At 40.8% G+C, this 21,721-nt stretch overlaps 1 protein-coding gene and 2 long non-coding RNA genes across 7 annotated transcripts in view; 2 read left to right on the top strand and 1 right to left on the bottom strand.

Moving 5' to 3' along the window:
- LOC132982108 (uncharacterized) overlaps positions 1-9,897 on the top strand; it is a 97,960-nt gene extending 88,063 nt beyond the window's left edge. For 3 of the 5 annotated variants that reach the window (XR_009674672.1, XR_009674673.1, XR_009674669.1), the window contains exon 5: positions 5,973-9,897. This is a non-coding gene — a long non-coding RNA (uncharacterized LOC132982108). Of the gene's footprint in view, positions 1-5,969 lie in introns of all 5 variants that reach the window. The other 2 variants (XR_009674670.1, XR_009674671.1) reach the window with 2 other exon arrangements.
- Positions 1-21,721, top strand: part of adgrg4a (adhesion G protein-coupled receptor G4a) — a 382,000-nt gene that overhangs the window by 190,877 nt on the left and 169,402 nt on the right. The gene's annotated exons all lie outside the window — the stretch shown is intronic.
- The window catches only part of LOC132982109 (uncharacterized), a 29,113-nt gene continuing 13,464 nt past the window's right edge, over positions 6,073-21,721 (bottom strand). The window contains exons 3-4 of the long non-coding RNA XR_009674674.1: positions 12,751-12,832; positions 6,073-6,186 (exon numbers count right to left, since the gene is read on the bottom strand). This is a non-coding gene — a long non-coding RNA (uncharacterized LOC132982109). The remainder of the gene's footprint in view (positions 6,187-12,750; positions 12,833-21,721) is intronic.

The following is a 21,721-nucleotide window of genomic DNA, read 5'->3' as shown; positions in this document are numbered from 1 at the left end:
CTCGCATTTGTCTTTCATTTACTCCAGCCCCCTCCCTCCCAAAATGTTCCCCGAAACAGCCAAATCTTCATCTGTCCCCAGCAACCAACACCCCTCCTGGATAATCAACCATAGCAAGGGAAGTCATTGAAGCACTACAAAGTTTGGTTGAAATTGGGCGTTTATTCTTTTCTTTTTTTTTCCATTTACAGCAGAGTTGCTACCTTTGGTAGGCTGTCATTTGTGGGGGTTTTTTATCTGCTGGAAAGAGATTCTGTGAACTAAAATGGTGTTTTTATCCTTTGTTTCCTTTGTGTCATGTCGTCTTAGTGCAGCATTTATCAACCTCTGTCCTAGGACTTTGAAATAAAAGCCTTAATAAAACACAAATTGCCTTTATCCCTGTCGTGTTGGATGTTTTCAACTTTATAAACTCCAACTAAACAGAAAAAAAAACATTTTAATTGATAAAAGTCCTAGTGCCCATAGAAAAGTGGGCACACAGTTGTGATTATACAGTTTCTAAAAGTCATGTTTGCCACAGAGTGCTCTTATTTTGAAATGTGCATTTAAAAACTAGGCTGCACAGGAAAAGGGATAATTTGATCTGGTCCCCCGTGTTTAGAGAAGCTTTCGAAGTAAGTCCCAGGGATGAAAATGTAAATAACTCCCTCACTCTATTCACCACCCAGGATTGATGGGGCAATGTATCTCAGGGCTATTGAATGTTATCTTACTCCAGTGCTCTGCTCTGCTTCCATCCAAAACAGCTCAGAGAGCTCAGGAGCTTTAACAAATTGAAGTGTTACACTCTGTTTTGGTGTAATTTACTGTAATTGATGTTTCTATCCAGTGACGAGGCCTTCTAAAGCAATTGCTTGTGTTTGTAGGTAGACATGCAGCCCAGTGGGGTGTATTGACTCAGTCTGTTGACTAATACTCCTCTATTGGCATGTTTTAATGCTCTCCCATTGTTTGACTAACAGACCCCTCTGAAAGTTAAAAGCACACCTGGCACACTGCGTAAGATGGGGATCAGAGCGGGGCTTGATACAGTTTCCTCATTGTCGCAATGAAGTCGAAATAAACAAGTTTTCTTTCCGTGTATACGGGTCAGCATGCATTGCTCTACAATGATCTGTATTTAAAGAGCATCTTACTTTGAAAATCCTTTACCTTTAATCCAAGCATGGATTACAGTTCTTACAAGAAGAATATAATGTTAAAAGTTGCATCCTCTGTAAAACTGAACATGATGACTTTGACATACAATAACAAATAGTGCAAAACAGCAATGTGTGTCACCATTCCTTTATTAATGAGCCAATATTTATAAAGGATGAAACACTCTAGTCTCAGAAGTTGATTCAATATTCACAGTGGAAGAAGATTTCACAGGCTTTATTGAAGGTAAAAGATGAAATACACCAAAGTCAAAATATTCTACTTTATAAGTCCAGAAGTATTTTCAGCAAATTATGCTCAAAGTATTGAAAATAAAAGTACTCGTTATGCAGAAAAAATGACGTGTGTTATGATCGTTCCATATATGCAACATGTTAGAGTCATTTTAATTTAAATTTAAATTTTTACTTTGCCATCTTATTTGTAGTTTTTTTTCACAAGACAATAAATAACATCTAATTAATATCTAACTATAGCTTCAAAAACAATGTTCTGACACAAAGTGTTTGATTTCCCATTGAAATATGGAAGTTAAAGTATAAAGTAGTTTTAAATAAAACTTCAATATTATAGATAAATAAAGGTACCTGTAAATGATATATATTTTTTACCTTGCCCAATTCTTCATTCATTATCATATGTTTGATTTCTATGATATAATATATTGTAAACAATTGGGCAGCTGCCATCAGAAAGAGAAAACAAGGTGTCTCAAGTTTCATACATTAAATTCAGTAGCAAAAAGGGTCCAGTTGAAAGAAATTTTCTTCAAAATACAAGAAATCTTAAGAAATAAGCACACAACCTTCTATGTGGTGAAATATAAAAGCTGAGAGGGCATCAAGCTCATGGAAAAGACAAAATAAAAAGCACTTTAGAGAGAGATTATTTTTGTATAACCATTGTTTTAGAGGATTTGGAGGAAACTTTCACACTCAGTGTAATTTAATATATATTTTTAAAATTGCATACACTATATATATATATAAAGTATCGTCTGAGTTATTTTGGCTTTGTTGCTCATATCTGTACACTAGCTAAAGACACTTTTCACAACATGTCAGCAGCAATTTAGCAACTACACCTTATTTCTGTACAAGCACACATAAAGACACAGACGGCAATTAATCAAAACACTGCAAAACATTTTCAGTGACAGTGTTTTGCCAACTCTAGTTTGCAGGAGTGCTATTTGTGTACATTTCAGCACCCTTTAAAGAGAAGAAAACCCATGTTTCATCTGTTATACTGATGCTTGTTTGTGACGAACACTCGTCCTACTAGCTGGAGCCTATTTTGGTTTTGTCAAAGCAAAGCTGCAGAAGAGCAGGGTTTTCTTTTCTTTTTTTTTCTCTATATTTCTCCATGATCCGTTTAAGGAAGTGACTACGCTTTGGGTTGTTACATGTGAAAGACCTGTGAAGAAACGGTCCCACCTCTGCCTTCATCTGTCTGGATCCTCCTCTGCCTGGATCCTCCTCTGCATACACTTTACACACTGGCAAGTGTTACATTCATTACCTCACAGTATTCAAGGCTATATAGTGGCATTGCTCAGCACAAGACCTGAAGCAGAAAAGGCACATAGTTATGAGCATGACACAAGATGATAAACAAAATGTTGTGATCTACGACAAAGACAGAGAGAAATGCTCAAGCAGACTTATGACCTTGAAGGGCAGAAAAAGGTTCCCTGTACCTCTCACCATCTTTTAAACTAAAAGGGTGAGAAAAAAGAAACATTTGAAGCTAATACTTTCCACCCCAGTAACCCATTTATTTATAGGCCTAGCACGTTTCTGATTCAGAATCCTGTGCAAAAAAAAAAGACAGTTATAGCATCAACTATCATCACATTACCCCAGTCACAAAAAATAAAGCATGCTTATCAAACCCCACACAGTGCTATACCCCTCTCATAGCTGCATGTGCCATCTGAGTCTGACAACAATGTTTAGGTGGAGTGAGTATTAATATTCTCCTGAGCCCTTAGCGTGCACATTGACTGTCACCTCAAATCATCCGTTTATATACACACCAAATATAGGCGCCCTAAAAGGTACTTTATACTGGAACCTTTTCAATAATTACTGTCATAGCCATGTTTTAGTTATTCTATCATAAAGTATCATTTTAAAAATTGCCAATAACGTCAAAACACCAATCTGACCATTTTTGATTTTTTTTTTTAAGGCAGAATTAACTTACAGTTGGCTCCCATTCAAGTCCAATTTTTTGTACTGAGTATTTTTTGTATTGAGTATGATGTTTATGTTGCCTAAGCTTAGAATGGCTATATTTGATGTATTGTAATCTAGTAAAAACATGACTTTAATACATGGTAATTCTTACAGTCTTATGTATTACATGGTAAATAATGACTCTTTGAAAGTGCATTTTTGTAACATTTTGCACAGTTGAACTGCGGCATAATATGATCTGTACAATAATTTAGGTCAACACATTAGAGTGCACATGTTGCATTACGTAGCCCACTGTACATGGTAGAGTCATTTGCACATTTATTTCATCATGTAATTCTGAGTATAAGCTTTTACGTTCTCTCATTAGATCTTTATAGTTAATTTTTCAGCCATCATCAGCAGCACTGAGGGAAATGCTGCACAGCGCCATTCCCAGCAGTGTGTACACAGAATGTTTTAACACAGACAAGGTTCATCTCATAATACCACTTTACACATCTGTACTTTGTCATTGTGAATCATACCATCTCCAGATCTCGCTTCTGCTACTCTTAAAGAATGACATATACTTTCATGTTCAATTATAAGGCAATTCCAGTAGCGTAGCCAAAACAGCAGTCTCTGCATGAGAACACAGTATTAATTATTTCATAACCATATTTTTTATTTGCCTCCAGTGCTGTGTAGCAATGCAATGACATGTGGTTTCATACAACCAGATTTTGAGATATTCATATCCAAAACATCTGCCTCCACAAACAATAGAATTGAATGAAATTTGATTTACATTTTAATAAATCAAAAGCTCAGTCTTTTTTTCTAAAACAATGTCCTCCATTGTAATCCAAAGACCGCACCATGAAAGGCTTTATGATGACCTGCTTTACATGAAGGACATTTTCTGTTTAGGGGTGAGGCTCTATTGCTAGCTGTTTCTAAAGACAAGGGACAGAGTCTGGCTTTATTGCATTTTTGTTGAACTTACCCTTTAACTCAAAAGTCACTTGCTGCTAAAGGAGAATCTCTATTTATATATACATGTATGATTACCTTCTCACAGGTAGATAAAATCATTAGGCATGGTAGTCCTGCCTAAGGGACTATTGTTGTAGTGCTGAGAGCTTTCTTAATGTGTCTGCTTACAGATTATTTGCTCTCTATCACAAAACTGCCTGGCTGAAAAAGTGCAGTTTAGTTTTCTTCCAGGAAAAGAGGATATGTCTGTGTGGAGGTGTATAAAAAAGTTTACTCATTTAACTGATGCAAACCCACCTACACATTTATAATACATCACAAAATGAAAGTACTCCACTGTAGTGGCACTTATAGTTGTGTTGTGCATCAAGTTTTGAACCTTAAAATTGGTGAATTATTCTACTTATCCTTTTAAGCACACACACAAGTATGCTTCATTCCAGTTGGATATTTGAATGTAAAAATCTAGAGAATGAGGCTCATAATATAGTAATAGTATATATTTACTGAAACTGGTGTCAATCAGCATTTTTTAAATATGTATTTAACATATGATCTGTTGGCTGTTGCTCTTTCCAAACTGAATATGTTAACACCAGCTCTCAGGGGGTTTGGTGTGCTGTTTATTGATGCAGTTTCCCGCATGTAGGCTTTTACACCTACACAGAAACAGGAGATTTTCTATATATTTCACACATCACTTACACTGCAGTAAATGTAACATCTAAATATATATATATATATGTTTATATTCATTCATTTTTACTTCTAGAGCATTGTCTTTGAGTTCCTCATCCATTTCGAAACAAAGTTTTCCATCGACTCTCTGAGTACATAAAGTATGAGTGAAGCCCTCATGGCTATTTAGAGTGATGCAAAGACATGTTGCACCATCTCAATCTGTGTCAGCCTATATGCTATGTACACTTGGAAGAAGCCAGTGTCTGTTTGTGCCATATAGAATTATCACCTCTTAAGTATATGACATTTCTAGAGAGAAAAAAACAATCATGGCACAGACGGAGAGGGGGTGGGGTGGCATTTGTCAGTGCTCTCATTGGGGTTCAAAAGTAGAATGTAAAAATGTCTGTCTTTGTCTACTCCAACACATTTTATTTTTGTAACTGAGAAATCTGTTCAGGGACCCCAACATTTTACCAACTGTCAGGGTGTCATTTGTCGAGGGGGAAAAAAACAGGATTCCCACCCCCAGTCCGTCTGTATGTTGTGAGGTTATAAGTGTTTCAAACTTGCAAGGTGGGGGTGTGTAAGGGACACACACGAGGACATGGCGACCTGTTACCTCAAACACACACACACACACACACACACACACACACACACACACTTCATGGTCATTTTGCCCTGAGGAGATCATTTATGTTGATCTTCTTACTTCCTCTTTGACACCATGGTGCTCTGGAGCCTCATCCTCCTCTGAATGATGACTTTTACAGAGCCAAAGCTGTTGGACACACGATTATTGTCCCTCATGATTGAGATGTTAACCTTCAGGGCAGACTCTTTAGCGTCTCATTTTTCTCCCCTTTTCCCTCTCTTCTTCTTCTCCTCCTCCTCCTCCTCCTCCATCTTCTTCTTTTCCTTTCCCCCTGTTTTCTCTGCCAGCAGCCTGCACAGCCGAGGCCGTGGAGCCATTAGTGAGTCCCTCCTCTGATAATGAAGCCACAGAGGTGGTCTGAGCCAGTGTGGCACAGGAGCTCCAGCACAGGAGGAAGGTAGATTAGTATAATTACCTGGCCACAGGGGAATGATGAGGAAGATGTCTCACTTCCCGCAGGCCTTCACCGAAGAAGGACGGAGTGCTGAATAATCAGGTGCCACACTGGAAAGAAAAGAAGTGAAAATTAGTTCCAATCATTGCTAATGATCAAAATGTGAAACGATGCATTTTTAATTGTGTGTGACAGTGATTGCTCATTTCATGTTTTCCCAGATGACATCCATGTCCCGCACATGTATGCATTTGCTGTTTGTAGCTGTAGTTTAAGTCTCGCACACATACAGTACATAAATCGCAGATATTCACACTCAGTGAGACTTTGAAGAGTCTATGAGGTCAGGTTTTAAATTATGGTCTGCTCCCACACCAGGCTTTCTCTCCCCACTCCTGTAAATCCATTTTCCACACAATGCATTTCAAATCAAGGCAGCGTCACCATAACATGCCTTAGGAAACATTAAGCCATAGTGCATCACTTTCATGTATGATAGCATAGCCCCTGTATGCTTTGATGTGCTCACTTTTTTTTAATGCTTTATTAATAATAACACACAGGCTCCCTCTCACACCAAACATCAGCTTCTGGTGCTCCTCTTTCTCTCCTCCTGAACTACATCCCTCACTCCTTGCCTTTGCCTCAGCTCCTTCATCCCTCCCCCGGCCCCTGAGCCATGTCTCAGGATTGGCCTGTTTGTGTTTGGGATGGGGAGGGGGAGGATTAGAGGGAATGACATGGGGGCCTCTGAGATGAAGAGAGCGACAAAGACCTATCAGAGGGCAGAGAGCGAGGGGCGCTGCGTCATCATTGGCTGACGTGGAAATCAGACACGTCTTCATTTCTTCCAGCCATACATTCTGAGTGCCCAGCTTTCATTTCCATGCCCGAGGAGGGAAGCAGAGTGAGGAAGAAGAGAGGGAGGGGGTCAGGATTACAGTTTCTGTTTGTGCATTTAAGTGAATTTGCATGTGTGTGTTTGCTTGCATGATGTGTACAGCAAACATCCTACAAATACAGAGGGAAGAGCGCAAAGACACTGATAGCACTCACCTCCTCCAAATCTGGACAAAATACAAAATCCTGGAGCACCCTGAAAACTCATTGTGCCATTCCAGCTAAACACAGTCCCTGTGCCTGATTCACAGACACACAGGACCTACTTATGATACGGATTTCTCACTGATTTCTGTCATTATTTCAGCTTCATCCCTGAATACCTTGTTACAGGCACCCCAAAGCTCACAATGGCTGTTCAGTATTTTCTGCTTTTTTTTTTTCCTTTTCAATAATTTCAAAGCAATGTTGGCGATTTAGCATTTCGCAGCTCCCCACGATCACATCTGCTGATTTAATTTTCTGCTTTTGTGTGCCGTTTGTGTTCCTTTTTGATGTTTCTTTCCTCTAACTGTTAAATAACATCACTGAATCTTGTTTTGTGTTTTTGCATTATATTTCTCAGCCCACAACTTCTGCAGAAGTCTCTCAAGTCGTTTAACGCAATCTGTGGCTGTATTGTGTAAAAGCTGCATGTAATTAGTAACACATGCCATAATTGCTTGTATATGTTCTCATACACATTATGCAATGTTGTCTACACAGATTTGGCGGAATTCTGCAAAGTTCTCATGTGATGAATGTGCCCGTCCATCTTGCCGTTGCAACAGACTGTTGTCAGTGTGCGCCTGCTTGTTAGGATGCAGCCAGTTGACTCTGGCTGTTTGAGCCATGATGGAGCAGTGGTGCCGGGCCCCAGTTGACTTTTCTCTCCTCCTCTGCCCATTATAGATCTGCGTGGTCTGCAGGTCCTCTGGGGGCACCTGGCTCCCCTCCCTGCAACCTAAGACCGGATCGATCGCAGAGGCCGTCAGGCGTCAGCTTCAAAGACCTCCTGCCCACTTCCTGCCACCTGGTGCTTTTTTTTTTTTTTTTCGGACAGAGGGTACATTTCCGTTCCACTCCCTCCGCTCTCAGATGCCCTTCTGGGAACAGGTTAAGGACATGGAGCCGGTACAGCTCCTCCCTGTGATCTACCTTCTGCCTTCTCCCTAGTCGTCCACACAGGGAGAAAGGGTGAGAGATCAGATCCGTCCAAACAACACACAACCTCACATTTGATGTAAGATCCTGCTTTTGATTCAGTCATTGCCTAAAGGTGCATATTACTCAACATGGAGACGTTTGGGTTATTTCATTTTTTTTTTGGCGAGGTTACTGACAGGTATCAGGTGGATTGGTTGATTCATAAAAAAAAATGTGCAAATAACCCCAACATATAGCATCACTTTTCTAAATGTAACAAGCTATTACTTGTATGGACTTTTGTATCATAGTTCTTAAAAATGTATAAAGTTAAGTGACCTTTTTGGCTTTTTATTAAAAACTGATCAACAAAACTGCTATGGTATGAAAATCTTTCTCTCTCTTTCTTTCCCGTTGGTCAAGTAACAAATGGCAGGGCTATCGAACACACATTTTATCTCCATGAGGGCTGTCGGACAATCAGCTCCAAGAATACATGTTAATCAATCGAGGATTTTTTGAATCCGTCTATTAAGCCCAGCCATTTTTCCCCCCTCCAATACATTAGCAGATCTCAGTATGTCCGCTCCTCTTGTGAACAGGGATGAGAAGGAGCTGGAGGGAGAGGAAATAAAGGTCTGACGGGTTTGGCAAAGAGAGGATGGAGGCTGAGACAGATGGCATGAAGTCTGCAGCACTCTGGCGTGGCTCGCCTGGTGCTAAAATCCTCCTCTCTCACATTCCAACAAATCCTACCAGGAGGCTGGGGAGTCTGTCACACCACTCCAAGGTTCCACACGGCTCACTTCAACCACCCCCCCCCACCCCCCCAACCCCCCACATCTCCTCCTCATCCTCTGTCGCCCCGGCCCAGACAGAGCCCCTGACCACTCTGCGCCCAACCCTGCTATATTTCATCCTCACATATGTGTACATCCACATTAGCATGTATGGAGGTGGGTTATTTGGACCTTTACATGCCTGGAGAGATAAGAAGCAACAGGGGGAGGATGTGAAGAAACGCCTGCTCTCATAGGAAAAGCAGCCAGGGGGGCTTAATTGAGAGAGGTGGCCTTTACTGTGACTCCAGTGTAGAAAATCTTATTCAGTAAACACTGCACCAAATCATCAGGGAAAGACTGTACAATCCATTTATATCAGAGGAAGAGGACATAAGAGGCTTTTTGATTAGTTTCACCACAGCCCGCATCAGTGCGCAGAAACACTGAAGCCCAATCTCAATCCACACACATGCACACACACACACACACATTTCTCAGACTCATTTTTCACGGCTCCCTGCAGGCCTCACAATCCAAAGTGGACAGTAAGTGTAACTGTGATTACACACATAGCACAAGACCCAACAACTGGATCATGGGCCTCCCATGACATCTCCATCTCCAAATGCCGTACTTTCAGATATCCTTTGAATTTCTGATGCGTCTTTTTTTTTTTTTATCATCTGAAAACTGGTTTGTGTAATAAGAACAATCTAATTTATTTTACACTCTGCTCTCTCCCCACGTCTCTTTTCGCGCTGTCTCTCTGCCTGCCTTCTGTTTGTTCTAATGAATGACTGCTGAGATGAGGTGCTGCTGTGCGGGGGTCACAAGGGGCTTCAGAATCACATTACTGTTAATGATAATAAAAAGAACAATCTGTGCTAAGCCTCTCGGATGTCTTCCTCTCTTCTCTCTCCATATGGAATGACTGTTTTATCCGCCATTGTTTTTTGTGTTTGAATCGCATGCAATGCAATTGAAATGCACAATAAATACTGTTTTGTGTCATTATGCAAGTATTGTCTTCTGACTAAAGGCTGCTCTGATAAAAGGTATACAGTGGTGCACCATCTGGGTTACAAGCAGCAAGCACAACATCAGGCACATCTTAGGAACATGGTGCTGCCAGAGGAAATATATTCCCCAAGGTAAGGTTTTTAAGTGAACAACAAATGCCAAGAACAAAAAACTGCAAACACAAGTTCTTACGTCTGATGTGGGTTGAGTGGGAGTCGGGCTATATTGACCAACTTAGGTTACAGGAGTTTCCAACTTTTGGTCAAACTAACTAAAGCAATTAAGTACAATATATATTTAAAAATAAAGCATGAGTTTGATGAAAGGCTGTTTTCATCAAGCTTGTGACAACTCTGAACAAGGTTTCAATAGCTGGATCCGGTTGTTTACTTGCATCTGTCATTCATTCTTTTATTCAGCCTCTCTTTAATCTCACAAATCATAGAAGGCATGTCCTCACTTTCAATGACATTGAGAGTCAGAACCAAAAACAAAAACAAACAAACCAGCAGAGTATGTAATTATGTTTCTAAATTGACCCATGGCAATAGTAGTATTGAGTTTTTAGAGTTAGTTGTAACCTGTTCCAGGGATCCGCAGCACAATAGATAAAGGATGTTTTCCCAATTTGAATGTTTACTCAACGATTTGCCAGTCGCTTGAGTGAGTTTGTTAACAAGTATTAGTCCAGTTTGGTAAAGAAGTGATGCATGGTGGTAGATCTCTGGTGAGAGCTTAATGAATAAATAGTTGCCAGTGTCTGTCATGTCTCACTGTTAATGTCTCCAACCAACTTTATGATACAGGATGCAATGATGAGTAGACAAGCGGTCACTAGGGATAAATCTGAGGGCAGACTGATAAACTGAGTCAAATGATTTCAGGATGGAGGTGGGGGTATGGAGGAAGATGGCTTCAATAATGTGCTAACTACAGAGCATAGGGAAATTTAGTTTGTGTACAATTTTTTTTGCTTAATTTTATGGTTTGAGGATTAATGTGAAATTTAAATGTAAATTGTTGATCCAGCCAGACACCAAGATATTGGTGCTGAACGACCCTTCCTATATTACGACCCTCTAGAGTTATAATATGTGAACTATTGTTTGTGTTGTCTCTGGCTCTAGAGAAGAGCATACAGTATATTTAGTCACAGATCATCATTGACTTTCCCTCCCGCCTCTACAGAGATGGAGTTGCTGGCTGTCCTTCCTACATGGCAGGGCAGCGTGGCGTCCCCAGGCTCGTTGGCACTGCAGCTGTCACCCGTAGAATAGGAGAGCGGCGGGGTCGATGGATCCGCGACGTGGCTTCTGGCAGCATCCCTCCCTTCTTCCTGGCTGCGGTGAAAGGGCAGAGATGGGGAGCCAGGTCTCTCGGTGCATTGATCCAGGGCCAGCCCTCCATTAGCCACTGTCAGAGCTAAAGGTCAGCTAAGGCCAACCGATGGGTCCTGCGTGCTCATCCTATGGAGTGAGTCTGCCTCACACCCAGGGAGTGAGTCCTTGTCACTTTGGTCTGTGCTGCCCTCTGCTCATGACCATAACCATTCCTCTCAGAATAGAAGGCCCCTCCCTGCTAGGTTGATGAGCACTCAAATATCCCTGTTTTTTTGTTTGTTTGATGTTAGCTACATTATGTTGCTTTAAGAGATATTACTAGAACCATCCTTTTGATTTCCCCCAGACGAAATTGCTTAATAAATAGGCAGGCCGCGATTTGCACTGGTGATCACAAAGAAACACAATTGCATCAATTTGTGCGCCCAGAGAAGGTGCACCACATTGTGCTCATCACTGAGTGGCAACCACAGCCTGGTGTGGTTTACATTAATGCAGCCTGGCTGTGAAAAGGGGATAATTGTGGTGCTAAATGCTGTAGAGGCTGACAGGATCCATTTCTTGACTTGTCAAGGGCAGCAATGATGGAGAGGGTTGTACCCAGGTCTGCACACACAGGGGCAGATGAGCTTATTTGCACCAACACTTGTGCACACACAAGCACACACACATAAAAATCAGTCACACTCTACGCAGGGATGATTGTCTCCTGCCTCTGTCAGGTTGTGCTTTTTTTCTCCAGCCATGGAGACCTCATCCTGGGAAATTGAGCAATTTCTGATTGAAAACAGTGCTGGTAATTAGAGCACTCACTATTTGTAACCACTTGGCATTACATTAGTATGCAAAGCTGGCAGCCAGCTTATCTTGGGGAAAACGTTTGTTTCCTTAATTGCCCTCTTAGGACAAAAGTGAAGGGGGTGGGTGGGGAGGGAGGAGAGTAAAATGTTAACGTGCTGCTGTTGCAAGAATGGAGACTGGTGTGTTGAGGGGATGTGACTCCCTGAACACAGGGGTTAAACTCCACTAATAGGCTGCATACAACACACATGGGCACACACACACACACACACACACACACACAGGCACATAGTAACAGTGGAGCACTCACACACCCACATATGGGCACACACAAGCGTTGGCACACATGGAGGCACAGACAAAAAGACAACTATGACGAGCGCACACATTCCTGGACACACACACACAATTAGGCACAATTAACTCCACAGACAGTGAATACTGTAAAATTAGACATGTAAAAATATCTATCAGCAGACTAATTAATTAAAAGAACCTGTCTGTAAATCTAAAAAGTCAAGATACTGAAACAGTCCATGAGCTTTCTTCAGTGTGTGTCCTGGAATCCTCTGGTTCAAAAGTTACGCATCATCCCCTGTCGTCACTTGAATCCAAAGTTTCTCTTGAGTTTCATGTATAAAAATTGGTAACTCTGGAAGTTGCTCCTTCTTTGTAGCCTGTGGAACTATTGATGGATATGTCTTACCGTCACTTTTGGATGATTGGTCTATCCTGATTCTGCCTCATGTTGCTGCTGGTCATATTCTTCTGGACGTCTTTAAAGGACCCTGATGGGAATACAAATATTTCCACTTTAAAATGTTACTTATTCTGCAGAAACAGGCTTCCAACATTAATTATTAAGGTTTTCTTTTTCTTTTTGCATCAGTGACTCATGAGGTGTTTGAAGTAGTTTCTGATATTCTATGATTTCCCCAGATTGTTGGACAGGAGTGTATATATCTCAGAGGACCAGACAATCAGACATCGTGCCTCTCACTAAACAAAGAGGAAGTGTTGTATAATTAAAACCGTGTACCACATGTAAAGACAGGGGGGAGAATTACTGTTTATAACCATCTGTGCACATTTTAAGTAGGCTAAGTAAAGTGCTTGATAACAACAATAGAGAGTTTCCTGGATACAGATATTTTGTTATTTTTTCTTAATTAAGTAAACACAGTTTTTTTTGTTCAGTTGCTCCACTCTGAAGAAAACTTTGCATGAGGAGTTTTTTCAGACAGAATAAATACTCAGACCAGCCATAAGGAATGTGGCTTGTATGTGTCTGCTGAAGCTGATTAGACCTTCACTTTGTTCAAACCTTAATGCTGTGACAATGCTCCTGATATGCGTTTCATTTCTTTTTTGATAAAAGAAAAAATGAGTTTAATAAAATTAAAGAAACAGTGACAAAATGTTCTCCCCTTTGAAAAGATATCGTCTTCTGAACTCCTTTTTAAAAGTCTGATCAAAGTCAGTCAGCGCGCGCTTCTCGTCGATGAGACCTAGGCTATTTATATAACGACGATATGAGTGAGACGAAGTCAACTGTATTAAATAATGATGTCTTTAATATATGGTCAAGAACGAATAGTGGACAATTATTTAGCATGAGAAAGTTTTTTCTTTTTCTAAATCGACTTATGACATTTGAAATTTGGTTGAAGCTTTGATGCTTTGAGCTTCATCCGTTTGTTTTGGCTGTGTCAGTTTTAATGAGCTAAAACAAAAAGCATAAATAGGCTAAACAAGAACAAAATCTAGCGGATTTCTTTTTTAAATTAAAATTAAGCGTCTGGCTGCATGTTAATAGCCTTTGTGTATTCTATATAGCATACGCATAACGTCAGTCGGGATAATAGAAACCGATCGGTTTGAATAAAATTCAACAGATTTTGATCTATTTTTATTAATCAACAAACAAACAGCTTCAAGGAGTCAAACGACTTCCAACAAATGGAAACGTTTTCTATTTGTTCTTTTCAGCGGAAGTAAAGGCTAAATGCATCAGCAGCGTGGGAGCTACAGGTGGATGAATAATGGAAAAAAACACACACACATCACTCCCACAGTGAGGGCCTGCAGGCCTCCTGCTTCACTTTGGTCACTCCGTTTCTAAAAGATAATCCGCATTGAAGTTGTTTTTTCCAATCAACAGTTTGAGTCATTTTCCTGATCAAAGGTTCCTGATGTTTGATCAGTTCGATATCAGGTCTAATTGGTGTCCGACTTAATAAAGTTTCCTCTTTCTTCTCAAAAATCTGCGTTTCATTGAAAGCAACGGTCTCAGAGGGAATGTTTTCTATTTTATTTTAGAAAAAACATGTGAATAAAAGATAGAACCCCATTCCGCAAAGTTTTCACAAAATGAAAGCATAGGCTACATTGTAAGAAAACAAAAGAAAACCCCTTTGAGGCGCACCTGACGTGGTGAGGGACAGGAGTCCATCCTGCTCTGATCCGGACTCATCGTGTCAGGATGATTGATAAAAAAAAAAAAAGATCAAATGTGTTCTGAGGACCTTCTTGTTATCCGCAGCTAATCGAGCAGCCATTAAAATGATTTGGCTTAATTGGTTCAAATACTGGAATTAATAATATAAAAGTTCAATTGATTATATTTACACCTCGAAATGCAGCGAGCGTGCACTGACACTTGGGCAATAGTTTCTGTACAGATGTCCTGATTAATTTTGGCGTCTTTAATTGCCGATTGTGTAACATTTTTCATTCCATAATGCCTTTATCACTGGGTAGGTCATTATACAAACACGAGAGTATAAGTACAGAACTAAGTAGGCCTACATGTACTCAGGTTGATTTTAATCTTTTTTTTTAGTAAACTACAATGGAGTCTAAGACTGGAGTCAATGGTTTTTTTTTCATTTGGCCCATCGGAAGCTGATCTAACACGCGGATGAATCACGGCTTTACGTTAAAGGAGTCCCTCCTTTAGTTTATCTGCGGCTGCAGGTTTGTGAGTCAGACTTCCTTAACGATTTGAGGGCCAAACTGGCTTTAGGAGAGCTGAATCAGTGTCCGTGTGTACACACCATATGCAACAAAAGCAGGGGCTAATCCCCCTCCTTTACACAATGCACAGGGCCCTGTTTACACGGGATATACCCACACAGGGCCTCTGTCTCGTCTTCCTTGCATCTTAGACTGAACAGAGGTGATTTAAGAAGAGCAAAGTGAATGAGCATTGATATAACATGGAACAAAAGAGATGATTTGGCCCTTATCATAAAGGTTGTTGTAGATAAAAAAAAAAAGAGCATCATCTTCACTTCTTTTTTATTTCTGCCTGTTAACGCTCGGAACACGAAGCTTCCACTTCTGAACACTGCATTTTCATTTGAGATTTTGATCTAGGAGAAAAAGATTGGAAAACAGCAACACAATGAACGAACTCAGACAGAGTAACGGGCTGGACAGCAACGAATAAATCAGCATGGCCACAGTATTGTTCTCCGGCGATTTTACTGAAACAGGTTAATTGGACAGACATAAAAGAACTCTCGATACAGCCCCTGAACGCACCACACATATGCAGCCGGGCAGAACAGAGGAGGACTATTATCTCTAAACCAGCAGGTATACAAACTGTTTTATCATGCAGACTCAATCTTCAATTAATTAGTTCTACTTTTAATAAAAATGCAACTCTTACTTTTACAACCCTGATATGATAGCTGGATGGCAGCCTACAATAACTTCAATTTTTCCGAGAATATTGTCGGCAGGCTATTTTTATTTTTCTTCTATCCCACAACAATCACCATACTGCCTCTTTGATAGTCTAGGTCCGCCTCCAGTCTTCCTCCTGTTTCCACAACGCCAGAAAGAGTTTTATTTACTATCGCAAATATTGATTATGGATGTTTAATAGCCTCATAAAATGTATCCTCTCTGTATTTGGTGTTAATCGTGCGTTGGCGTATTTTGTCAGATTCTGGACTGTAGTGATATCTGACCTCAGCAAAAAGAATACCATTCAACAGTTGCCGATATATTGAGGAGAGACGTTTCAGATTTGTTCTCTCTGACATTGAACGCACCCAAAAAAAAATCAAATACTCCATAAAACCCGGAACAAAGATTGCAATTATCAATATACAAATGTAAATGTTCTCCTTTGAATTCATGATTTCATTTTCAGAAAAGCCTAGACGAAAAGTGGCGTCTGTTTATTTGAATGAAATCACCTTTTTGACTAGCCTATGTGGGTAATAAATCATCACCTCTTTCTGGGTGCTGCGACGTTTTTTTTAATTGCTTTCATTAAAATTCTGGATTGTGTTTATTCGTCTTAAACCATATTATAACCTCTCTTTTCTACATGTGTGTTTTACAGTTTGAATAATTGCATTTTTTTTTTTTTTTAGAAGGGGCCAGGTAATTACTTTGGCACATGCAGGCAGGTACATTCCGGCGCTAAATTGAAATATTCTGCTCTAATCCTCGCTAAATCCCAATTGTCAGGACACGCAGACGGAGGAGGATCCTGCGGAGCTCCGGTGGCTGCTCCAGGTGAGCGTCGACCGCGTGGCAGGGGGGCGGAGGATCTCCTCGCGCCGTTATAAGCATAACACGAGATTAGTAGATCTCTATCACGGAGCGTTTTCCCCTCTCACAGGACAGCAACTCCAACGTCTCGCAACCACCATGTTGCATAATGAGCAGGAAATAAATTGTAAGTTGTACAGGGGGGAGGATTCTGAACGCAAATGAGTGAAAAATAAACTTTCCAGGGGTTTCTTGAAGAGCAGGTGAGCTTGTTCATGCAAATGAGCTGGCAGATGCATCAGAATAACAGTGATTTCTTTGTTTTGCTGCTATTTGAAAAATAAATAGGCTCCTTACATTTAGCCATACAGGTCCCAAAGTGCACTATATTTTTCTTCTTTTAAACAAAGATTAAGACAGATCACAGTTAAATTCTACATTTAAGTGCTTGCAGAAGTTGTTTTTTTTCACATTCTGCTTGTCATGGTGCTGCCTGGCTTTACCTTCCTTCGTACCTTTAATTTGCAGTCACCAGGAATAAAAAGAGGCTGAGTCTCTGCTCTGGCAGCTCCCATGTCAGTCTTTGCAGGAGTGGGTGACAGAGAACAGCAGAGGCAGATAGCATGCTAAAATCGCATCACTAGAGACCCCCACATCAAAGCAGACCCAACCTCATATCAGTGAACCTTTTTTTTTTTAAGCCAGAAAGACTGTGTGACATCAGAGCACCTAAAATGTGACTGTCGTGTTTTTCAAACTTTGCAGGCTCAAAGAAGAAGAAGAGAAGTAGTCAATGGCAAGTGCTGTTCAAACACACACACACACACACACACACACACACACCCTAAGATTAGCAGGCTTTGTCTTACAGGGACTTCAAAGACCAATTAGACTGAGAGATTTCTGTGACGAATTTGACAAAAATAAGATGATAGATATGACTCTGGCAGTGAGCTGGGGATTTCACTCAAGCTCAATCATTGACAAGGCACTGTCAGTTAAATGTGTCATCTCCAGCAGACCTGCCAGCTGACAAGGATGCAGCTTGGGATCGAGACTGATCAATTCCCAAACTGCCAAAAAGACATGGCTCTGATAGCGGCACTTTATTTCATGAGGTAAAAAAAGAAGTATATTTCACTAGGATATATTGTCAACTTCATATTTGCATCACACGCCTGAAACCTCCCAAGACACAGAAGTAGGAGAAAGTCTGCAGCAAATTCCAGATCAGAAAAAAAAACTCAAACATTTTTGTATTTACGTCTGGTTTGAAGGGAGTTCTGACCTTCCCACGTTCCTGTTGTGGACCTCCTCACAGAAGAGATGTTTATCGTGCACATGTCTGTTTTTTGTTGTTGTCTAATGTTCACCAATTCAACATGTCTAATACTCCGGCTCGTCTTCGGCCACTGTTTGGAGAGTGAAATCCGATACTCAAAGCGCTTTCCTCTTCAAAGTAGTTTCCTGTTGTGCTTTGTGACCACAATAGTGTCAATCTTGTTCTCTCAAAGCCTCATCTCGGTGTCAGCTTTGAGTGGCTGTCTATACATGTCTGCGAATGGAGCTCAGGCTTTCATGCCTGCTCTGAAAACAGTTGGGAGCATTATGACAAAAATCTAAAGAGGGGGGAAAGTATTTGTATTGATTTGGCCGCACAGGACTTTGACCTGCAATTTGATGGAATTGCTTCATAAGCAAAAATCGTATGTTGAGTTTAAAGTTTATACACTGAGAAGCGTTGTGCGAGCTCTAGGAGGGATATATTACAACCTCCAGAACATCTGTGGCATCATACAGAAAGGTTTTCGGGGATATCTGCATGTTTATCTACTTAGAATGAGCTGAATTTGCTGTCGTGCTTCTGATAGACACAATGATTTGACCACATTTAGTGCTCAAAAGACTTCCTGATTGATCAAGTTGATGGACAATTAATTGACAAAATTCTGATGATCAAATGAGTATTGAAGTCTGCAAAAAATAGGGTGCTGCAAGGTGCTCAAAAGTGACGCTTTATTTGTGTGATTTGGAATCAAGGGTTTTAGGGCGGCTGTGAAAGAAAACAGATGTTTAATTGAAAGTTTACTGAGCATAAATGAATAAATGTTGAAAGGCTTTAACAATGGATTTATGGACTGAAATCACTGGATATAAAGTAAAATAATCAATGGCTGCAAAGCTGCCCTCTATAGTATAGCATTATACTGTATTTCAGTTTGACATGAATGCCTTTGTGTTCAATTTCTGCCACCAGGAATCATGCTTTCTTGTTTCCACTGATACAATGGTCAAAGATATGAGGTTTGTGGACATGGTAAGAAAAAAGCTCTCAGTGTTGTCCCAAACAAAAGCTGTTTGAAAGGCTGCATTTGAAGCCATGCCAAGTGATTGGGAATAATCAAATGACAATAATCAGATGAAAGGAGAGGCAATCTCAATAAACTTTGTCATTCAACTATTCAAGGTTCAATCATATCAGAGGTGTTTAGCATAACTATGAGACCCTGGTTCTAATCCTCAAAGGGGGTTTGGGGGCTACTTGGCTTTGCACTGTAGTCATTCAAGGTCTCAACCCGGTAGGAAATATGGGCTGCCATAGCAACACAAAGATGGCCTCTAAGGGCTTAGCATAATTCTTGCCTAATAGAAAAATAACAGCGGCAAATCCCGTCCTTAGTGAACTGGCTTATTTGACAGAGGCAGACTCCCACCTGTGAAGCACATAGTCACCACACCAACGCGCTAAGACCGCGATAAGATGAAAAAGGAGCCCATCTCTGGATTGGGGATGGGCGGCCTATAAGCTCAAGCCAAATTCTTTCTCTTCTCTGAAGCTGAAACAACCCACAGTGTGTCTCTGGCTAGCTTTAGTTTTTTTTTTTTAAAAGCTGGACAATATGAGCTGCCAAATGAATCATACTCTCTATATACTCCTTAACTTTGAAGAGCTTAAGCTGGACTCAGAGAAAACTTTTGGCAGGGGAAAAAAAGATGGCTTATGTTGGATTCTATCTCAAAATGTTTTTTTTACCTTCTCGCTCTTATTTAACGTCACAGGATGTTCCTAGCGGTAGATGTTCTAAACCTGCCTGGTAACCGTCCTCTCTCTTCTGTGATCACAAAATGTGATCCTCCCTTCCTCCCCCTTCACCCCTCCTCCCACTTTGTTGCCAGGTAGCACAGAGATGGATTCCTGTCACTGTGTGAGTTGCATCAGGATGATGATGATGATCATGGGGAAGGAGAATAAATTACCGGCACGCTTTCGAGTGGGAGGCATGTAAGTATGTGCTGCTAACAGCAGCGCATTGCTCTCTGCGTATGGAATCGCTAATGAGGAGCGGTATCCAGCTATGTTGCAGCCATGGTGATCGAGCTTAAAATCAAAGGCTTTATGAAATCATTACTGTCAAAAGCTAGCCATAAAAAAAATCGAATGATTGCCCGACATGAGTTTCTCTAAGAGGCATATTGTGCTGATTTGTCGCACGCAAAGGCTACGGTGGAGAGAGAGAGGGAGAGAGAGTCGTAGTGGAGAGATGTGATGCCTCCTCCGCTGTGCACCTGAGTCAGCCATTTTTAGCTCGCCTGGATTTCTGTTTATTCACTTTATTCAACAGCTAGAGCCTCGTCTTCTGGCATCTTCCTGACAGTACGGTCCTGTAGATGCCAGCCGCTTGTCATATTTCTACTGCGTTTAAAGGATGAGCCCTGCTACCTCACTCCTGACTGTGTATAATCTCATCATGTCAGCCATTTTTTTTTTTTTTTCTGTGGCGTTCAAGAGCATGTAGTCAAGATGACAGAGCAGAACTGAAAGGAAGATTATAATTTCATCATAATGTCCTTTCAGCTGAACTATCAAACTCTTACATCAATAAAAAAAATCACTGAAGCTAAAAAAAGAAAAAAAAAAAAGATTCACTTAATTTTTCTTAATTTCATTGAGGATGACTTCTCGCTATCTTAACATCCGGTACTTGTGGTTCTGATAACCATAAGGAGGATGTATTAGTTCTCTAAAGGGGCCTTTTTTTTTGTCATGCAAATTCGCCCGCTTTCTTTTCTTATCACTTCATCTTTTTGCTGTCGGGCAAATATGCAAAATTGTTATATTAATATTCTATTTCTCCCATTATATTGAGAGTTATTCAATATATTGCCATTAAAAACATTTTCTTTTCTTTACCCTTCAAAACCTTGAAGTTCTGCTGTTGCTACCTTTGGCTATGAAAATGTCTCCACTGGATGCTCCTGTAAAAGGCTCGCCTTCATAATGGGGAGATTTGTCTTCACATAAAATGACTTTCATAATGGCCACATGTGGAACTGAATCTTTTTTTTTTTTTTTTTTTTTTAGTGCAGCCTCAGTGTCTAGGTAAAAGCAGAATGTAGTCATTAAATCAACAACTCAATGGACGACTGTCCAACGTGAGGGCAGACTCTCCTCCCTGAAGGGAATCCCACTAATGTTGGTTTGTAAGCCTTCTGTTTCAGTCCTACGCCAAGCACCTTTCCACATCAAAGCCCGCTCAGCACCGCGTCTCCAGGAAAGAATGGCCTCTGCAACGTTATGGACACCTCTGGCCTCATTTAACGCGCACCATCCCCTCCCCCCCTCTCCAGGCCTGAATCGGAGGATAGAGTGGCTATATGGCAAGATCACACGGAGAGGTGCGGGAACTTAAAGGCAAAGAGTTAGTTTGCATCCTACCAGGAGTCTCAAAAGGCTTCTATTAAAACACGTTCAATATGCCGGTCAGGGCTTTCAAAGTGCTGCACAGCCTCTAGCCCCGGCAAACTCAAAGGGCATCAGTGCACATTCAGTAAGGGGAATCTGGCCCCCATTAATTTAATGAGTTCAGGGTATTAGTATGCCATAGCCAGCTGTGAAGTCTCCCTTTTTTCATCTCAGGCGCAGTTTTAAGGAAAGATCCACCAACTTGGGAGTGACAAAGGGGAGCCAGGAACGAGGTGCGCTCATCTAATCTGAGATCAATTTCTAGCTGTCAGCCCTCAGAGGGCAATTTCCAGTGGTTAAGATGTCTTTGTGCACACTGTAACACCAGATAAAGAATGCAGAGTGGCACTTTTACTGTCACCAAGAGAACTTTGCTGTCTCTTTATCATGATTGCATCCTCAGGAAACAGACAGGCAACTT

Source organism: Labrus mixtus, chromosome 10 (genome assembly GCF_963584025.1).
Source record: "Labrus mixtus chromosome 10, fLabMix1.1, whole genome shotgun sequence".
NCBI lineage: Eukaryota > Metazoa > Chordata > Actinopteri > Labriformes > Labridae > Labrus > Labrus mixtus.
This window is presented reverse-complemented; position numbering and strand designations above follow the sequence as displayed.